This window comes from Osmia bicornis, chromosome 2 (genome assembly GCF_907164935.1).
Source record: "Osmia bicornis bicornis chromosome 2, iOsmBic2.1, whole genome shotgun sequence".
NCBI lineage: Eukaryota > Metazoa > Arthropoda > Insecta > Hymenoptera > Megachilidae > Osmia > Osmia bicornis.
The window spans coordinates 6,124,073-6,144,005 of record NC_060217.1 but is presented as its reverse complement, the minus strand read 5'-3'; the positions used below and the strand labels follow the sequence as shown (position 1 = coordinate 6,144,005).

At 44.1% G+C, this 19,933-nt stretch overlaps 1 protein-coding gene across 1 annotated transcript in view; it reads right to left on the bottom strand.

The window, feature by feature from the left end:
• Window positions 1-19,933, bottom strand: part of LOC114872016 (agrin-like) — a 349,276-nt gene that overhangs the window by 326,076 nt on the left and 3,267 nt on the right. The gene's annotated exons all lie outside the window — the stretch shown is intronic.

The following is a 19,933-nucleotide window of genomic DNA, read 5'->3' as shown; positions in this document are numbered from 1 at the left end:
TTAATCGGCGGACATTTGTTACGCTCTGTGGGATAGCACCTTTTCTAGGATTGCTACTGGAGCGGCAAGAGATGGCATAAAGGTAATATGTAAAGTTTCGAAAAAGGAAGGCAAGGATCGGTGATCTCCTGAGGAAAGTATGGAGTAACACGATCCTGTTTCCTACGATGTCACGGGTATACATATAGAGATTTCACTACAGGTGTTCGTTTAACGAACAGCCTACCTAGCCTAGGATTCATTGAACTTCTACTTGCTTCGAAGGTTTATTATATCCTCAGTGCGAATCCATCATTTCAATTGAAAAATGTTGTACAATAAAAGGGTTTCATGCGAAGAGCAGTTCCCAATGGACAATGTTGTTCGAAGCAATTAATACTTGAGAATTAGTGAAACACCGAATTGTTCTTTGGTGAACACGAGGGAGAAGTCGTTAACGCGGAATATTCGGATGTGTAAATCGGATACATTTCGTTTCGTCACAGCAGGTTAGTCAGCGGAAAAGCAGAGAGGAGGAAAAAGAAAGAGGAATTCCAACGGCGACAAGTGTGGGTGGCGAAACTGGTAGATGAGAAATACAAACATCTGGAATGACGGTAAATGCTACGGCTGACCATTCGAAACCAGTGTACGCGTCAGCTTATGTCGCGAACCATGAATCACATTTCGCCCCCTCGTTCAACCATGCCTAGTATCGACATTTCAGTCTTTTTGCAACACTAATATATCATCATCGAAAAAAAGAAAATGAACCGTCATTTCAGCTTCTTTCTAGTTCGCTTACAATCAGTGCCTCCGCTTTACAGAGCTCGGTTCCCCCGAAGTATATCCTGCTTTCGCGGGCAAATATTTGCACCGTCCTTGGATAAACAACGTCAAAGGAAGAAGTCAAACCACTCCTCCAAGACTGCAGATTTTCGGATCACTTCAAATTTATCTTCCATAAATATTCCCTTGTTGATGTTCCTTGAATCTTGGAAGGATCCCTGAAATATGTACATATCAGGAGATTCCCGAAGAAAAGGGAACCGATGAAACGAATATCGTTCGACAATTTTCTGTATCATCCTACTTCGTCGTTTGTACGTTTTTTTTTTGTTTTTTTTTACTTGCTAATATCGGGACGAGTAGGCAATTAACGATCGAACTGCTGTAACGGCCCTGAAACGCATAAATACTTATGCAAATCGAGCGGACTGGCCGAGGGATACAAGAAATTCAGCAATGTCGTGTACTGGTTCGTCTCGCATCATCGAGATTTCACAGCTCGATCCGGCCCGATCTTCGATCCGGTCCAGAATTTCTTCGAACCGTCTCGGCCATCGAAATGAAGTGAAATTAATATTCAATCGGAGCGACGATAAGGAAATACCACGAACACGCGTTTTATCGTTCCTCTGTCTCACTGACAGATAAACCTAACAAATTAATTAACCAAAGACGTCGTACCATCGACGGAGCAATGATTATAACCAGGACAAAAATGATCCTATTTTTATACCGTTCAAAATTCATTAGCGCCAACGAGGCCGCGCTTTAACGGACGTCGCAGAAATGAAAAGAAATAGAACTGCTGGCCCGAGTAGCAAAGTCGAACGAAACTGATTTATTATGCAGGACTGTCGAACGTTTCTATCGCGATATATAGCCTGTGTCAAAATGTTTGACGAGTCGATTCAACCTCCTGCCATTCGACAATGAAATTCCAACAAAAGGTAGACGAATTATCCGTGATAATTGCTTCTCGCGTGAAAGTGACGTGGGTGGTAACGAATCACGTGAAATCGTCCGAATCGTTGATCCACGAAAAGGTAACGGATCGGTGGTACCATATAAGCTTCGAAGGAAAGAAACCATTACTCTTTGTCTCGAAGGAAAATGATATTTCGATGCGGCACGCTTCAATTTCGATCGAACGACGCGACGCCACGAAGGATCGTTCCTTTTCAAATGACAACGAAATTACAGCCGTCCGACACGAGACCGTGTATCGTCCACGCTGGCATCTCTTCGATACGTTACTTAGCTCGCGTGACTCGAAAAAGATCTCATTGTCGGTTCGTTCCGCGACCAGAAGGTCAAGGGACATCTCTGGTACATTATTCAAGGCTGTTCCAAATGAAGAACATTGGGGTAGCAAGGACGAAGCAGCTCGTACTTTCTCGACGGTTGATAAGAAAAGACCCAACGCGCGAATGAGTTCTTTCTTTTCTTTCCTCACTTTTTTTTTTTCTTCCTTGGTCCATCCACAACGGTCGAAGGTGCGAATTCTTGTATCTGGGCGTGGCAAATTGCCGCACGCGAGCCTCTAATGATGCGAACAAACGAGCCGGACCTCGAGGATAGGGAGGATTAAGAGAAAGAGGAGCTCGGTGATCGACCAACGAAATAAAAGCCAACTTCGACCGGCAAAGGTGGCCCCAAGTGTGAGAAAACGAGCCCTTAAAGACACCGTGTCGGATAAAAAGGTGAGTCTGGAAAAATCCAAACGAAACTACCTCCACCAGACACGGTATAATTCTTGGTAACGAGCTGAGAACATGATTCAAATAACCTACAGGCTAAATGAACTGCTCTAAAGTCAAACTGCAGTGAATAAATACTTTGTTTGCGATGCAAATAATTAATTTTAATTGCAAAGAAACATTAAACAGACACTTATGATTTACGTATAAATTCCAATTCGTCTGGTTGAAACAACTCTGCGTCAGATGAAATTGTGTTTACTCTCAGATAACACGAGGAATTTGTCAAAGTTGAATAACGATTGAAAATATATGGTGCACGAGGAGAATAAAGCCGCGATATTTGCACGTTCAGCTTGACGTTTCCACATGGCAAATGTAGACGACATACGTGCACACAGTTAGAAATAACCGAGAAACCAACTGGCGCCCAATCGATCGATTTCTACGTTCCCTGCTCGACTCAAAGCCACCACGAAGGAATCGAGCCGAAGGCGGCTTTCTGGACCGACTGGTTCTGTTTCTCTCTCGCCGTCGATCGGCCACATTAATCATATTGGGAACGACGCCGAGCCTCTCTTTATTTATTCACCTTCCTTCTCTTTCGCATCTGCTTTTTCTTGCCACGATATCGTCTTCGTGCTTCGAACCGCTCGATATTCGTCGCGAGAGGCTCAATCGCTCTGGCTCGACCCAGAATCATCCCTATCAACCCGGTGTGCTTTGCAACATTTTATTTTATTCGTGTTTTGGAAGGAAAATTAAAAAAGTTGGGAACTCTTCATAGGCAATCTGGATCATTCAAGACGCAGGCGAAATTTAATTTCCTTCTGAATCGAAGATGACAACGCAGTGTTCGCGTGCTGCAAAGAGGAAGCCGAAGATGGTAGATCGCGTTAATACGAGTGGGCGCGATATTTATTAGCCATCGAAGAGAAACTTAACCCATCTTTGAACGTGCAGATTACAGGTTATTCGCGCTAACAGGCTGAAGCGATTCTGAAAATAGGACGATATCGTGGCCGGGGTGGAAAAGAAATTTGGCAGGTAATAACGCGGCTGCCCAGCAGGGACGATAAAATTGATTTTTGGAAAAATACGTCACGCCCGGGGACGTATTCGAAACTGGTATTATGCTCGAGGATCGTTTCTTCGTGAGCCACCGAAGGGATCAACGATAAATTGAAAGGCTTGCAAAAAGAAAATTCTGCTCGAGTTGGCTGGTCAAACAAGATTGCCCAAGGAAATCTAGCACCGCGAAGAAGAAATGAATTCGATAAAACAAGAAAACAGGATGTTATATCAAACTATAAAAGAAATAAAACCTGTGATTTATCTAAATATAACTTTCAAATTAGAAGAAAATAAGAGTAATTGGATTATTAAATATTTCTATCGAATTGTCCGCTATTTCAGATCGATACCGTATCGAGAAACTGAAGGATAATGCTCTGAGAAACGAGGTAGCGGACAAACGTACTTCGGTCCGAGGTATTTCAAGATAAACGAGTATTTCCCAAACTACCCCTCGTCTTTTTACCACGGCCAACGTAGAACCGTGTATTTCAGCAAATACGATCTCGTTTCTTCGATTAAGTTGCTGCTTTCCAAACCTTTTCTTCTTCAAAGAAATATCGAGTACACATGGAACGAAGAAAACGTAAATAATCATTATCCACGAGAAGAAAATTAAACTGCTACTATTTTTTCATTAATCGAAAACACACTTCTCTATCTATTAAATGATAAAATCTTTTATCATCCTTTCGTTTCGTAATTGGAGGTATCTTCTTTTCGAGATAAATTCAACTGGTTTCGGGTGAAAGCGGCGTTACACGCACGAATTACCCTTAAACGTAGAAAAATCGTAGGTAACGAGGGAGAGAGCGGGACGCACTTTGGGAAACACTGTTCTAGGACCAAAGCGAAAGAACAAGGAGTTCGCCCACGCGTGGAGGAACAACTTGATACAAGAGAGCCGTCTCGCTTACAATCTAGTCTTTATAGAATCCTCCGTTCGAAGCTGAGGAGAAAGTGGAAGGACAAAGACAAAGGGCGGAGGCGAAGGAAAGACAGAAGGAAGGTGGAACGAGGATGCGAGAGCAAAGGGCCGCACAATGGAGAACCGGAAACTCGAACCGAGAGCCGCATCTTCGGCAACAACCAGCCGAGATCTTGTCCAACGGACAGCTTTCAGAGAACGAAGAAAAGGAGTAACAAGAAGAAGAGTGGAAATGCATAATGGAAAAAAAATAAGATGGCACAATCGACGGCAAGTGGAGATTTATTCGAGGTTGAGCGATAAAACGCGTGCGCTGCTATCCGCGGTGTGAACGAACCCTTAATCGTGGAACCCTGCGAGCCGCGCCCCTTGTATTAGGCAGATTTATTAACGCGGTATCGAGATGCTTCCTCGGGGTTTCAAACGAAATGCATGAATAATCTGACCGTGGGATCTACAGGCGTGAATCAGTCCTATCTTCTGGTTGGTCCGCAACGGTGTTAGGATTTGTAAGAACAGCATTCAGGAACACCGGTTGCATCTTTGTTGCGGGCTCCAACCGGTGCTGCCTACTGTTTATACACCAAGCGGTATTCCATTTTTAATACCGACGATCTTCCTCTAATCTTTTATCTTTTTTATGTTACCTCCAACTACAGTGTTATAATTTCTGATTTGGAGAACACAAACTATCAGTCTTATGAATGATCAAAGTTTCGGTAAATAGACTTAATTATTTCCTTGATTATTTTCTTCTTTAGAAATCACAGGTTTCATGACGCGATTCCAGTTGAAAGTCATCAATTACTGTCGCATCGAAAATGTATCTTTGCTCATGGGGTTACTTTGCTCCTTCCTCGTGTCGGAAAAATACATGCACGACGTGTACCACCGTTATCGAGCAAGTGATATCTATAATAATTTTCTAAGATCACGGTACGACACATAAACATGATTGCGGAGGTGGAGCGAACAAGTCGCCCCCCATTTCGAAAGTCACGGGGAGAGTTATAGATGTCCGAGTTCGGTGCATTTCCTTGGCGTTTAATTATGATATATGGAACGGCCGCACCGAAGCGTTTCGTCCCCCATCTTCTTTCCATAAATTGTTGATTTTGCGCGGAAAAAATTCTGACCCTCGCGAATTTATCGTCGATACCGCGTTGCTTCCTCTCGGATCTCTTAATACCCCCTGAATCCTAAAGTACGCTGACTTTTCGAGTCGCGGGTACATCGTGTTACAAGGTTAAATTGTTTTCCAAGCACGAATTTAGTCGTCTAAATGATGGCGTAGTTGGACGAACAGAGATATTCGAAAGCAGATAGGAAGAACAAAATACGGAGGATCAGGATTAAGATCAATCAGTGGTGCGTGTTTAGAGGCGCAAGATAAATCTTGGACGGCTAGTTGGAACTCGACGAATATGATTAGTGATTAATGTAGCTTTTTTATCGTCACCTTTATCGAACGACGTAATTGTACCGTTGAATGTAAGACGGTCAATAACAGAAACGGTACACCCTCGTGGTCGTACATTCCTAATTCGACTCAACACCTCCGCGCCATTAATCATTCGCACCCCCTTCATTTCTTAATTAACAGTCAATGGATTTCCTTAACGCGATTATTCACCGCACCGCTAATAGGTTAAGCATTATTTCGTGAAATCGTTCCTTTCTAACGTTCGTAACCGCTGTCTACCACCTACTCGTTTCCTGTAAATTCACCATCGATTCTCGCGAAGCGATCTGTCTTACCTATCGGTTAGCTCGTGTTGCCAACAGGTAACATGTGTAAGAGCCGGAATATCGGTTTTCAGGCTTGAATAATAAGTGGTGCACATGGCAAATAGTACTTCACCGCTGGAATTTCAGAGAACGGAGAACCGATACTCTATCCTTCACCATTCGCATTCCATCTCAGTTTCCTCTACAATCCACGTGTCAACGACTCGATATTTCTCTTATTTACACGCCAATCATTCACTAATCCGATATTCTCACTTTCCAGCGAGTGATCTAAATCCCGCGTTGCTTTAATCTTCCATCACCCTCTATCTATGTTCCCCCGATAATCCTAGTTCCAATTCGATCACAAACGAAACTTCCTATAAATCTATGTTCCCGCGACTGTTGATCTGATAAAAGTCATCCATTACGCCCTCGACGTATCAAGTACAAGCTCGTTCGAAGAAATTCTCGAGCAATTAAACATCCGAACTTTCGTTTCGCTGGCCACCCACAAAACCGTGTCTACCTTTACTCGTCTCTCGTTGAAAGAAACTAGCTCTTGTAATAGCAACCTACACTCTCCCTCGAGTCATAGGATACCTACTAAAATTTCATAAAGACCAGATCGTTATTAACCTGATCTAACTGTTAGGGGGGTTAAAGGTCATCGAAACGGATGAATATCCCATGAGTTTTGAATGGAAAATATACGCGATCAGTCGATCAGCACCTGGATCGATTCTCCTTATCGGCGCGATCAGAAAGGAAAATAGCAAGATTCGTAGGAAGGTAGATCGAGGCTCTATTCCGAATGGTTGCCAGTTGGCAGGCTTGCCGCGCGTGGCCAGGACCCCTCTTATTACTACGACAGGCTGTCTCCCCGTCGTAAAACCCTGCCATATGTAAGTGCCGCGTGTGCGCGATGAGAGTCGGTACGTTGATGCAAGGATCGTGGGTGTCGGTCCCACGCGTCTAGGTGGGGCCCGTACTCCTCCTGGGCCTCACCGCTCCTCTTCTCCCTCGTTCCCTCTTTCTCCAGACGATCTCCATCTTTTTCTTTCGCCTTCTTTCCTCGTTACCTTTCCTGATCGCTCTCGCCTTGGAACCCGGCTGACTGTCTCCTCTTTCTTTCTTTCGTTCCTCGTCTTCCTCGGAGCCCGGTCATTACATATATGGAAGGCGGAGGTAAAGTCTTCCAAACGCGATCCAAACGAGTCTCCGGGATGCATCGTGAGCTCATGAGAAAAACATCCTACTTCACCGTGCTCGGACCTCTGATCCATCTCGAGGCCCGGAGGCTGGGAAAAATGATCGTTCCATGGCTCGTGGGTGTTTGTTTTTCCACGGAACAGAGGGAAAACCGCTTCGTGGGTACGTAACGGTCAACTCGAATTATGGTATCGTTCGAATCGAACCTTTGATCCAGATGATCGTTCGGACAGGCATGACCTTATTGTAAACTGCCTGTTGGGTAATATCGACACTTACTCGATACTCGTGAGAAGAAGTTTCGGTTTAACAAGAGGAGACACGGTATCGCGTGATCCGATGGTCGCTGCTCGATCGTGAGACTAAATCGTGGCTCATCCAGGAAGATAATCGTTATTTTATGACGCGTGTCGAGATCGTGACACGGTAACCCATAATATTTGTATTAGGGGAACTCGGCAAGACTGACGATGAGTATACTCGTTAGTGATGGGATGAAATTTAATAAATGAACTCCAGTACCCAAGTTTCGTTTCGCGGAATTGAATTTTTCCATTGTACGAAATATATAAATAGAATTCTCTAGGTAGAGGTAATTGTTTGCAGCTCAACTGAAGTGCATAAATTGATCGGAGCTCGATAATAAAGAGAAACGCCGTGGGCGAATGATTTCACGCGTACGTTTGAGCATTACAGACCTATATTCGCGTTACGAGCGTACAAGTATGTTACAACCCACATCGCGAGTCGAAAGTCAACCTCGATACATCGAAAAGTTCGTAACCACATCGACGCGAATTTTTGGCTGACGAAGAGAAAAAGAAGCGACGGTTTTCTACAAGAAACAAGAAGGCCGACGACAGGTCGCGTTATCGACGAGCTTCCCTTATTTGCTCTTTTTCCACAGAGGGTTTCGAAGGATAGCGGCATAAGCATATGCAGATTGCCGGGTGGCGGCGTGTCCCCGAACTTCTTCGCGTGCAAGATTATACACTTCGGGACGAGATTCCAGGGCGTAAAAAAAACGAGAAACGGGGATGCCTGGATTCTGATGGTGGCGGGGTGTAGCCAATATTAATAACGCGACATGTGTATCGATTCTCTGAAACTTCGATGCTTCCGCGCGGCTCGCAACCATTTCTCCCACTGTGTCTCTACCAAATCGAATGGCTTTTATGTGGCTGTTCGACTGTGAGAACGAAACGAACGGTACACCCTTATCGAGGTTCTGGAATTTTTACCAGATTCCTTCCAATCGTTAATCTTAATCGCCCACTTGTAAAGGAAAAGTGGGATAGTTAATCACAATCCTGCCTTTTTTTATTCAAATAATTCTTATAGAATTATAGAATTATAGAATTATTAATAAAATAGATACTCCTGAGACTATCACTTTATAATAGTTCCAAGTTGCAAAATTTTCTTCGCGAAGAGGATCAAACTGTTTTGATGAGTAACGAACGTGCAAAGGAAAGAGTTATAGATTACGATTGAATACAAGTGAAAATACAAAAGAGAACCAAGACGAACAAGTAACAAGAAAAGAAATAAAACGAAAGGAGAACGAGAAAGAGAAAGAAGGACGAGAAAAGATCCTTAGAAAGAATATAAGGGCCAGGGTTTTATTATTGATAGTTACACGGCCGCGAGGCCAGCGGGGCATGTACGAAATTAATTTCATACACGGAGTGAGTCCCAATATATTCGACGTGGATAGTGCATAAATCAACGATCGAATGCATTAGCTTCCAAAGGGCCACGCGATTATAGCGTTTAAAAGCGCGTGCTTTTGGCATTCCGCCGTGGGAAGAAAAGAGACGAAGCCGTCGCGTTCAGAGCTGTGAAAAAAGGACGGAGATCTTCTTCGCGGTCCATTCGCGCCCACGCGTGCGAATTAAAGAACCTCGGATAAGGTAAGGAGCGAGGAAGAACAGAGAAGAAAAGAGCAAAGAGAGAAAGAGAGGAAGGGTTGCGGAAAAAACGTGCCGTGGACCACCGCCAGCAAAACTGAAAACCATGGAAACGTGTGGGACGTGGAATTCACGTTCGTGGATCGACTCCATGAGAATCGACCGCTTCGAAAACATCGTGGCGCCACTTGGACATTTTTACCAGCCGAGAGAGCTTTCGTTTCTTTTTTCGTTTTCCTCCCTCCCGTTCTTTTTTTGCGGCCGTCTCGTTAATTTCACCTGAACGCGAGATACACGCGTGTAATTGATACGACGGTGTGTTCTCGTACACGGTGAAATACGGTGTAAACACCGATAGAAAACGTTGTAAAGGTAATCGACAAATATATTGGGCGTGTATGCAAATACAAAACGGTTCGGTCCCGATAGCCGACGCCTGAAATAATCCAAGCCGGGACAGATTATTGCCCGCGGCTGCAATATTTCCGCGCCGCGCCGATCGAAGGAATCGCATCTCCGGCCACGTGAAACGCCTACCTTTGACATTTTATAATTCTATGCTAATTAAATCCTCGAACATCGTCTTCTTCGACGATCGTAAACTATACTTTGACTCGACGAGGCCGACTTCCTTCCTTGATTATCCTTGCATCTCGCAGGATTATCGCGGACGAACAACCGTCCCGCGATCCTCCCATTGTTCCACCGCGAGGTTAACCCGTTCCTTTTCGTAGAATTCGCTCGTTAAGAACATTTGAAATTTACTACGCTCGCGATCATGACCACCGTGGAAGCACTCCGGTTTCGAAAACCATCCGGCATTCGCGGCTGTTCGCCGAAACAGCGCCTGGATCTTTATCGTATGATTATTTTACGAGGCATATGCAGAGAGTCGGAACAGTTAGGGACGTCGATGGTCCCGACTGGATTTCACAGGGCGCAAGCTGCGCTTGGGAAGATTTCCTTTTCAGAGCATCAAAGGGAACGACCGAAATTGTTATCGCTAACACCGTCTATCAAGTGGCGGCTGAAGACTTTTTGAAAAACATGATTTTACTCGTGTACTTTTAAAAAATCGTGTACTTAAAATTTACTTTCAAAATTTAAAAAAACAATGTGAATTTCTTTTCAAAATAACGACGCAACATTATGGAATAAGTTGTAAATAAATTTATCAAATTTAAGAGGGCGATTAGCGACGGATGCCTTTGCGAAAGGGTTAGTAATGCCTGTCAATTTGTACGGTTTGTCAAAAAAGAAAGGAAAAACGATGGCAAACGATGCCTCTCTTTTAGAGGAAATTCTTGGAGCAACCAGCCGTGTGTATAGAACCTTCCCCTCGCCAATTACACCGTGACTAATGCCTCGTAGCCGCGGGCAACTTTTCGAAATTCATCAAAATAAAATCAGTAGACCACCGAGGAGGCGATTCCGTTGCTCGCGAATCTTCCCGCCGTTCTAGACTGGCATTTTTACAGCATCGAGATCAGCAGGAGAAAAAAATTGATGCGCACCTGTACGTCCAGCGAATTAGCATATCTTCGCATTAAGAAGAAAAAGAAAGAGTAAAAAGTCCGGCAGAGTGCGTGGCAACACGCTTTCTCGACCTTATTTGACCATGCTCGATGGTCCCTCGAAGAGATACAAGAAAAAATTTCATTTGCACGACACGTTTCCTTCTCTTCTTTCGCATTGAACTCGCTCTAATTAGTCCTTCAATTACCCGAAGATTAATCAAACTTATTGAATCAGTTTCCAATTAGCAGAGCTCGCAGACTTTCTATCACTTCTGAATTTTGATATCTCCAAATGATAAAATGTGCTTAAAAAATAATTCTGGCTAATTTTTTTTATATGGAATCCCTACTGTGTGACGTCCTGTGTTTATGACTTATCAAATAAACGAAGAAAACTCGTTGCCAACATCTGCGTAAATTAATTGCACCTTCGCATAATTATTTGCAAAATCGCCAAGCAAAGTATTTCACTGACAAACGTTACGTTCCTAACAGCTGTCGTTAAATTAAAGATCGAGAAGAAACGTAAAGAAGGAAGTTGAAACGCGAACAAGATCGTTTTTGTCAGTCGAACAAAATGTTCCGTCAACACAAGGAACGAACCAGGAACGAGCGGGGAGTGCTGGTCGGAAACGAGAACGGCCGATGAATTATGCGAATGTATAACAGTCAGGAATCGAATAATACGCGTCACTCGAGGGATAGCAGGATGACATTAATGAAATAATAACGAAGCGGTTTCGCTCGTTTTTCACGCAGGCTCACGCAGCGTGACCCGCGCCGTGCCGCACGGACAATAACTTTCTTGCTAATTATGAAATAGTGATACGAGCCGTGTACGCATATAAACATCGTAACACTCCGAAAAACACGAAGCCAATTATCTGCCGCCCGGTGAGAACGAACGTACGCCCTCTCATAAAGTGGCCCGTTGTACGAATACGCGACGAACAATGAAGAAAAATCAACAATGAACCCGGAACAGGACCCTAGTTGAAACAATGCGTTACACGATACACCGTTTAAATCTTTCAAGCCGAAAGCGACAAATTTATGTTAAGCATCGTTGAGCACGTATTTTCTAACCGACTCGATTACCTACTGAAAATAGACACAAATTTTCTACGTCTTTCTAAAGTTGCCTTTAAATGTTTAGTATTCAAGATCATCTGGTACGATAACTTTATTGCACGATTAGCGAGCTATGTAAATTTGATGCTTGCTAGAAATATTACCGTATCAATTGCACGCACTGCGTTCGTTTAAATCTGAAATAAAGATATTTAATGTTTCCTGAATTTATCCATCGCAGCAAATCATTACGTGGATAAATAGAATGTTCTAGTTTATAATTGACAAGTTTTGATTTTCTTGAATCGAAACTCAAGGAATGAAATTTGATCTTAGTATCCGAAGGAATGTGCATAAAATAATGCAACGTGATTGCGCGAAATACTCGACTTCTCGCGAGGATTTATAAACTACATTAAATGGAAGCTTGAAAAATTAAGTAAGATAACGTAAGGTGGTACGAGAAAACGTTGGCAATTATACGTTGGTAGTAACAAGTTGGAACGAGGCGACATTCCTCGAAGAAGACACCGTTTGTACACCGTAAATGTGGCGAATTTTCGGGGGTCGTGGTTTACTTGCAACGAAAATATACACGCATTTCGGCGGCTCGCAGCGACAGGACCCGCAATTTCAGCACCGGAGCCATTAACATTGTTACGCGGGTGGCGGTGTTGTCGGCCACGAGAACCATAAGATCGCTTGACTTTAATTTTAATTTAAAATCGTTGCGTCCGACGAAGAGGACCACCTACGATCAGTAAGGAGGTCTGTCTCACTTGCCGGGAAGAGAGCTCGCCGCTGAACTGACCGGACTGCTAGCAGTTCACTTGGATTTCGTTTGAACACGACGAACAGGTTAGAGTTCAATTCGAATCGATCAATGAATGAAAAGAATGTACAAAAATTACAGGATTCGTTCGTCCAGAGAAACATATGCAAAATAAATAATTTATTTAACGATCTGATGAAAAATCGAGCAAAGATAATGAATTTTCAAGAGGATAGATTTTTGAATAATTTGTTCAAGATTCGAGAGCGATGAGAAGCCATCGGTAATCGAGGCATCGAGCCACGAGCCGAGGTTCTCCAGGTAGCGGCGTAGCCGAGTCGGAGGCGGATGGTCATTGTTAAGACCTCCCACTGGGACCGCGACTCCTTGTCATCGCTCACATCGTCCGTGGTGAAGAAACAGTCACAACACGACCGCGAGTGACGAGGAAATGCGTAATTACTTTGTTGTAAATGCGCTTGCACGTCCTACGGTTGCTGGTCTTTGACTCTTTCACGAGGCCATAGACAGCCGTTTAAAAGGATGACCGGTGCTGGCGAACCGATCGGATCGGCTAAGACAATTAACCAGGAGCACCGGTTAACGTGACCATGTTGGGCGCGGCGTTACGAAACTCGATGGATTTTTTTTTTTTACATTGCTCCTAATATATTATCGCTTATTAATATACTAAAGGAATGGAGACAAATACGGAGTAGCGGCACTAATACGGCGTACAAAGATTTATCGTCTTACACGTGGCTCGATTTATCAAGAAGCACACAAGAGCTACCTTCCGCACGGGCCGGCGCGGCGAGTCACGTGAACGAAGAAATATGATCAGCTTCGCGAAGCCACATACGTTTCGTAAATCTTGTCGATTCGTTAAGTTAAGCCTGTTGGATTAAACGGACGAGCGATAAACGTCGTGCTAAGCGTGCCGCTAAGTCGGGGCCGATCACCCCGTGAAAGGATTAGAAACTCTCTCTTACTCTCCCCTGCTGCCCCGTGACCGGTAATCGAAAGAAAGCAATCTGTCTAACGCGGGAGAACAACGCACGGTACGTAAGTTCGATAACTAAATAACGACGATAATAAGCACAATTTATAAAGCAGTTACGAAAGATTTTCATAAATCGTCGTATCAACGCGCTTATTTGTTCCACGAATTCTATCCGGCCCCATTGTGCGACCACGCAACAAGGACACGATTCCCGGAACCACCTCTAGCCGCGAACATCAGCCTTCTTCTCTGATGGTGCTAGTAGGCACTGGAAGCCACGATTCATCGTTGGATATAAATCGACATGCTCGTGGTGTGTCGCGCGACGTACTCGCGTGGACGAGTCGCATATATCCGGAACGAGTAGCACCGTGTGAGGCCCCGGGTACCGGCGCGACGCGTCAACGATTTGTGCAAATCTTGCCAGACGTTGACCAACCTTCACGCCAACAGCTTTTAAATCGCAATTTTCCACGCGTAATTCCGTGCGACGCAAACGAACTATCAGAGTCGCTCGATAAACCCGATCTTGATCGTGATCGTTGCGATGGCGTGTACCAGTACACTTGAGAGCAATGTAGACTTTCTTTATCTGAAGGTAGGGGTAGAAAAAGCCTCCTACTATTTTGGAAGAATTTGGAAGAAATCTAACATGGGATATTTAATTTAATTTTCATTGGAAAACTTTTCCTATCGCTTACTTCCGCGACTAAACGAACCCCCGTTATTACGATCACCTCCACCCCCACGGTCGCGCGCCACTTTTGAACCCGAGGGAAGCGGATTTTGCCCACGTGCAGCGTCGTCCACCCACGGGGGCCGATACAATGAGAACCAGGATTTATGCCGCGGCTCGTGCTAATATAAAGGCCAATTTATTTCATACGCGAAGAAGCGAGAGAGAGACCGCTTCATCCCCCTTCCATTCTCGTACCCTTTTTTTCACTCGCGACACGGCGGTAAAATTTATACACGATAAGTTTGCACAGTGGTTGAATTTATCGCGAAAACAATGCCAGACACGGGGAAACTAAGCCATCACCCTATCGTGCACCCCCTGCACCTTTATGTCCGGGAATTCCTCAAATGATTCTTTAATCCTTAATAAATTTCTGAATTGAAATTGTGAACGTGCATTGATTCATTTCACAATCGTATCTCTTTTTTAAACGTCAAAATTTTAATCAAATTAATTAGAATACTGAAACATTACACGAACGAGAACGAATCGTGAACAGGATCGATAAGAAATGTCGGCCAACAAGGAGCATGAAAGGAGAATGGAATTCCCGAGTTAAGAGACGATAAAGGGGATTGAATAGAAATCGTAAAGAATTCCGAAGCGCGGTGGGTCTTCGGGCAAGGAATACGGGAGAGCCCGTTTTCTCTCTTACCCACATCCCATTCACCGCAGTCAGGTTCCAAGGGTGCCTCGGTAATTTATTTCCAGCGCATCGGGATCCACGCATAACGACTGCAGTATTTGGTTAATATGATTTCCCGAAGTGGTAGTTAAATCTAAACGGGGGTCTTAACGTGGCGCTTACGAGTGTTATGTAAATAGGGGTTCGAAACGAAAAACGGGCAACGACACGGCTAACAATATGACTAACTACGAGCGTATACCTCCTGATCGAAAAATCAACCGCTTAAAGTAGATGGAAAATGGGGGTGGTGAAAAATATTGTTCGAAAAATTAACGACAACGCGTAGAAAGCGCCTAATCATCCTTAGGATACTCGATAGCACATTCCATAGTCAAACTGTTGCTGATTCACGACTCGTTATGGATCGTAAAATTAAAAGACGAGAAAATGTGTACGGTGTAAATGACGAAAATGATAGGCTTCGCAATTGTAAATTAAGCTGAAATTACAGGGGGTCTAAAGGAAGACGTATACTCGGTAATTACTTCGACGACTATATTCTTAGTTGCTAAACGTATTTATTAGTTTCCGGTGAGAGCTAATACAGGAAAATTGCATTAGACCACCACCAGTGGGTTCAAGTGGCAGGGAAGCCGTTGAAGAAAAAAGAAATTGAAATTCGCGAAGCACCGTCGGCAACGAAATCCCGATACTCCTTACAAAGCCGTCCGTATGCTGAATGCAGCACACGGTCTAACGAAGCAAGGGGTCACCCTCTGCCTAACTAACGACCCGACCACTTTAAACTGTAACTTGTTTCGAACGTGTTGGCTGGCCTACGTGGGCATCGAAACAATGCGCCTGATGGACAATACTTATTAGTTTCGGAGGTGGGCGAGCATGCTCTTCCTCTTTCTCCACGTCGTTGTACCCCATTGTACAAGTTGAAGGTATGAAGCGAGGCAGGCGAAACGCCTACAAGTCTGACAAGGTGCCAGCGCATCACTCCTGAAGTACACGAAACCGTCTGGAAGGGAACAGCTTGGCCGAATAAAAATCCGACAACGGATTTCCCGACTCACCGCGATTAATTCAGACCCACCCCTCTACACCAAACGTAACACCGGCTTATTTGGACGGACGTTCTTACGCTCGTCGTGCCTCATCGTGCCTCGTCGTAGCTAACGATCGGCTGTTATTTCACCAACACCGTCCGAAAATTACTTATTTAATAAATCCAAGATCTGGAACGGACATCCCTCCGTTCACCCTCTTCATCGATGTATCATTAAAGCGGGATCGTTCTACTCGATCGAGCAGCTTATTGATAACCCTAATTTTATCATTAACGTGTTTAAGATTCATAGTGACGCTGTCGTGTCGGCGGGACAATGAGAGAGCGTACGCGCGTTCGCCGCGTCGAACGTGAACGCGAGGAATTAGGCCGGAGCACAACAAAGTCGATACCGCCGATCAATAAATCAGAGCTAGCGACCGGTTCGAGAGTGGTATTAAGGGCCGTATCGCGTTACGCGGAAAATAGGCCGTCTTAACGAATATTTGGACCGCGACCAGTCGGACCAGTCCCCGGTGGGGTCTTTTGCTAAGGACGCGTCTCCACGGTACCGAATCATGAATAAATTTTAACGAGATTGCGTGCGCGAGAGTGAAAGAGCACGCTAAGATCCGCACCCGCTTACTATGCCCCTGAACACGAACGAGATAAATCAAACTGCCTAATCAGACCGCTTCATCGAGACCACTTTTTTTGGCAACTTGTAAAAAGGAACTGAAAGAACGGAGGAACGATAAAAGGTGGCTGGAGAAAAAATCGGGGTAAAATTGAATAATGACCACGTGGTCGACTAGTCTGTATCTATACCATTATAATATCAAGATCATCGAGTGAAATTATCCGTTCGTCGACGTGTAGTACCTTCATAGAAATCTGTCCGAAATATTTCACCCGCGACTTGCTGCATTAAGAAACCAGAAGGAGACTCGATAAAATCGTGTCCAAAGAAATTTATATAAGATTATCGTCGAGAGTTTGACCACCCTGTGTGGTCTAATGGCGACAAACACGTAACGGCTAACCTAATCGATGCTTTTGGGGAACATTCGAGCCAATTTCGGCTACCGAGTCGCGCGACCAAGCCTAATGAATAGCGTTTAATTAAAGCCTATAAATCGGCTGGCTGGACGAGCGACCGGTGTTCGAAGCGAAACACGCGATTTCACGTTAACGAAAGCAAAGGGAATCGTCGAAAAGCTGTCGCGAAACGGTCGACAAGATTTCCAAGCATGCAATAAAATTTCAGGAATGTGTCGCGCTCGTTTAGGGACACGGGCTACGTCCGATCAAGCGGTGACTTAGAGTTCTGTTAATACCACCTCGGAATCTTGTATAAATGACACAGCTCTGGATTAATTGGAAACGTTGCTTCGACGCGACAAGACGAAATAGCGTACGCTTAACAGCCGGCGAATACTTTGAAAGAAAAGGATCGTTGGAATGTCGAACGCGATACGTGGGAAATATGGGCGGGCGCGGCTGGTATCGCGCGAAAACTTTCATAGTCCCTGTTCACGGAAATGCTGAGAATTAAATCAACGTTACGATTTATAATGGTAGACCGTCATTAATTACTTCTATCATCTTATCGGCTATTTATTTGATAACCCTCTACAAGCGAATGCACTTAATGAGCTGAGATGTTTAAGAAGTTTTTCGCCGGGCGGAAACCGGATAGAGCGTGGTTAGAAACACCTCGCCCAGTCGTAAAATCCTACACAAAGTCTCGTGGCGCGAACGTGATGACGCAATATGGCGGTCGTTCCCGAAGGGGGAAAAAACAAAAGTCCGCGAACCGAATAAATTGCATGGAAAAAGGACGCGGAGGCTCGCGGTAACCGGACATCACGATCCTGGACGTCATATAAGATCGTAGACACCGAAGAATATTTATGCAAATGAAAGCGTAAAACGCTCGCGATACAATTTACTCGGTCGTTATCGTACCGTTTTACTATCGTACGAGCAACAAGGTGAAGCAAAAAGAAGAGTCGCCAGTTGCCGAAGCGTCTCGTGGTAGCTACGTTTAGGAAGCGACTTTTAATTGCAACTACCGTGTACGCGACCGATAACGCGAACAATTTTTTTACCATCCCACAGATTAAACATTGAATTCGTCGCGTGTTACTTGCAATCGCGTGGCAATGTAACCGCTAACTAATACGATACACACGGTCGTTCGTAAGTTTGGAATCGCAGACTCGGTTTGTTACGAATAAAATTATCAGGTTGTAATGAAATTTCCCTCGCATATACCGTTATTCACACCCTTCGATGGAAAATACTATTTACACTTGCGTCCCTTGTAGAACGTATCCCTTCGCGTACTGGTGATAATTAAACTGTCGTTCGATTACCTCAACTTACTTTGCACCCGGTGTTAATTATTAACATAACTTTATATTTTCTCCAGAGAAAATCGAGTACGGTTAAGTACGATATGCGATAATTTACAATGTGCAAGGTTGCACGTACGAGCAGATGCGCAAAAAAGGACCACGATCTGCTTTGTATCTTTTTTACGAGAAACACGCGTGCAACATCGGAGGAACCCTTGCTCACCTACGCAGATAGCTGCACCCTGTAACTCTGCCGGAACGGGTCTTACCCGGAACGTGTCCGATGTACTCGTCGAGTGACTTTTCGTTTACAAAGCAGCGATTGTCTGAATCTTTAGCCACGCTCCAGTAAACATTTTCACGAGAATCGTGCGTGGATCGCGAGGACACGGAACGAATCGTGTAAAAGCAATAACGACATTCTTAGACCCGCGGGAACGTAAATAGACATGGTCCGTTTTGTTATTTTCGGGATAGTCTAGTGACGAAAAAAGTTATATTTTCGACGAGAAACAGGATGCAACGTTACATCAACGGGTTACACTCGAATCGGTGCCGAGCAAGAAATAGATGGTTGATGCGAGCGAGAAATAAAAGAAACGAAACAATTCCCGGTGGATCTACTAAACTATACTCGACAGAAGGACCCATCAAGACGAAAAATAAAACGGTGTTGTTCTAACCCAGAATCGAGCGACGACAGAATTGTTAGCTTGTTACGTATCAAATGGCCGATTTCGAAACGTGAAAAGTTCATGACATAAAAGCGTCGCAAAATAGCACTTGTGTTATATCAATTTGAAGCTTGAATTTTAATGAAAATGAATGTGTAAAATTGTTATTAATATCCTCCATCCAAAATGATTAAAAGTGAAATTGATCCTGCACCCATGGTTTGGTGTGAAATTAAAATGGCACAATGGCCAAAAGTTTGCGAAATATTTTCTTGAAAATAGAAAAAAGGAAATGATAATGTACGGGAACCACGTATCCGGTATGTCACTCCCTGGACGGCTTGCAAACGAGTCGAGGAGAATCGATTCGACACGTTCTCCGGTAGGGTTGAACGAAGAAACAGGAAGAAAAGGGAATGGTGAGAGACCCCACCCTTTTTGCGGCCTAGGGCCTCGAATGATCCTTTTTCTTTTCTAAAGCCACTGTGGATAATTGGAACCGCACCCAGCAACTCGTATTTCGAGTTTAATTCTTTCGATTCTTGTTTCTTTTTCTATTTCATACCCTTTCCCGAAATTGCGAAATGCATATTTAAATGTACCAAGAAGAACACAACGATTACTCGTTTCGATTTAAACAACACAATCCTTCTAAAGTCTCCGATATTTTATACACCATCATTGAAAAGCAATCAGTTCACAAAAGGTTCGGTTAATGACGGACCGATTCGTCACTTACATTCCACGATTTCTGATAAAGAAACACGTGTAGCGTTTCTTCGGTAGCCTATTAAAATT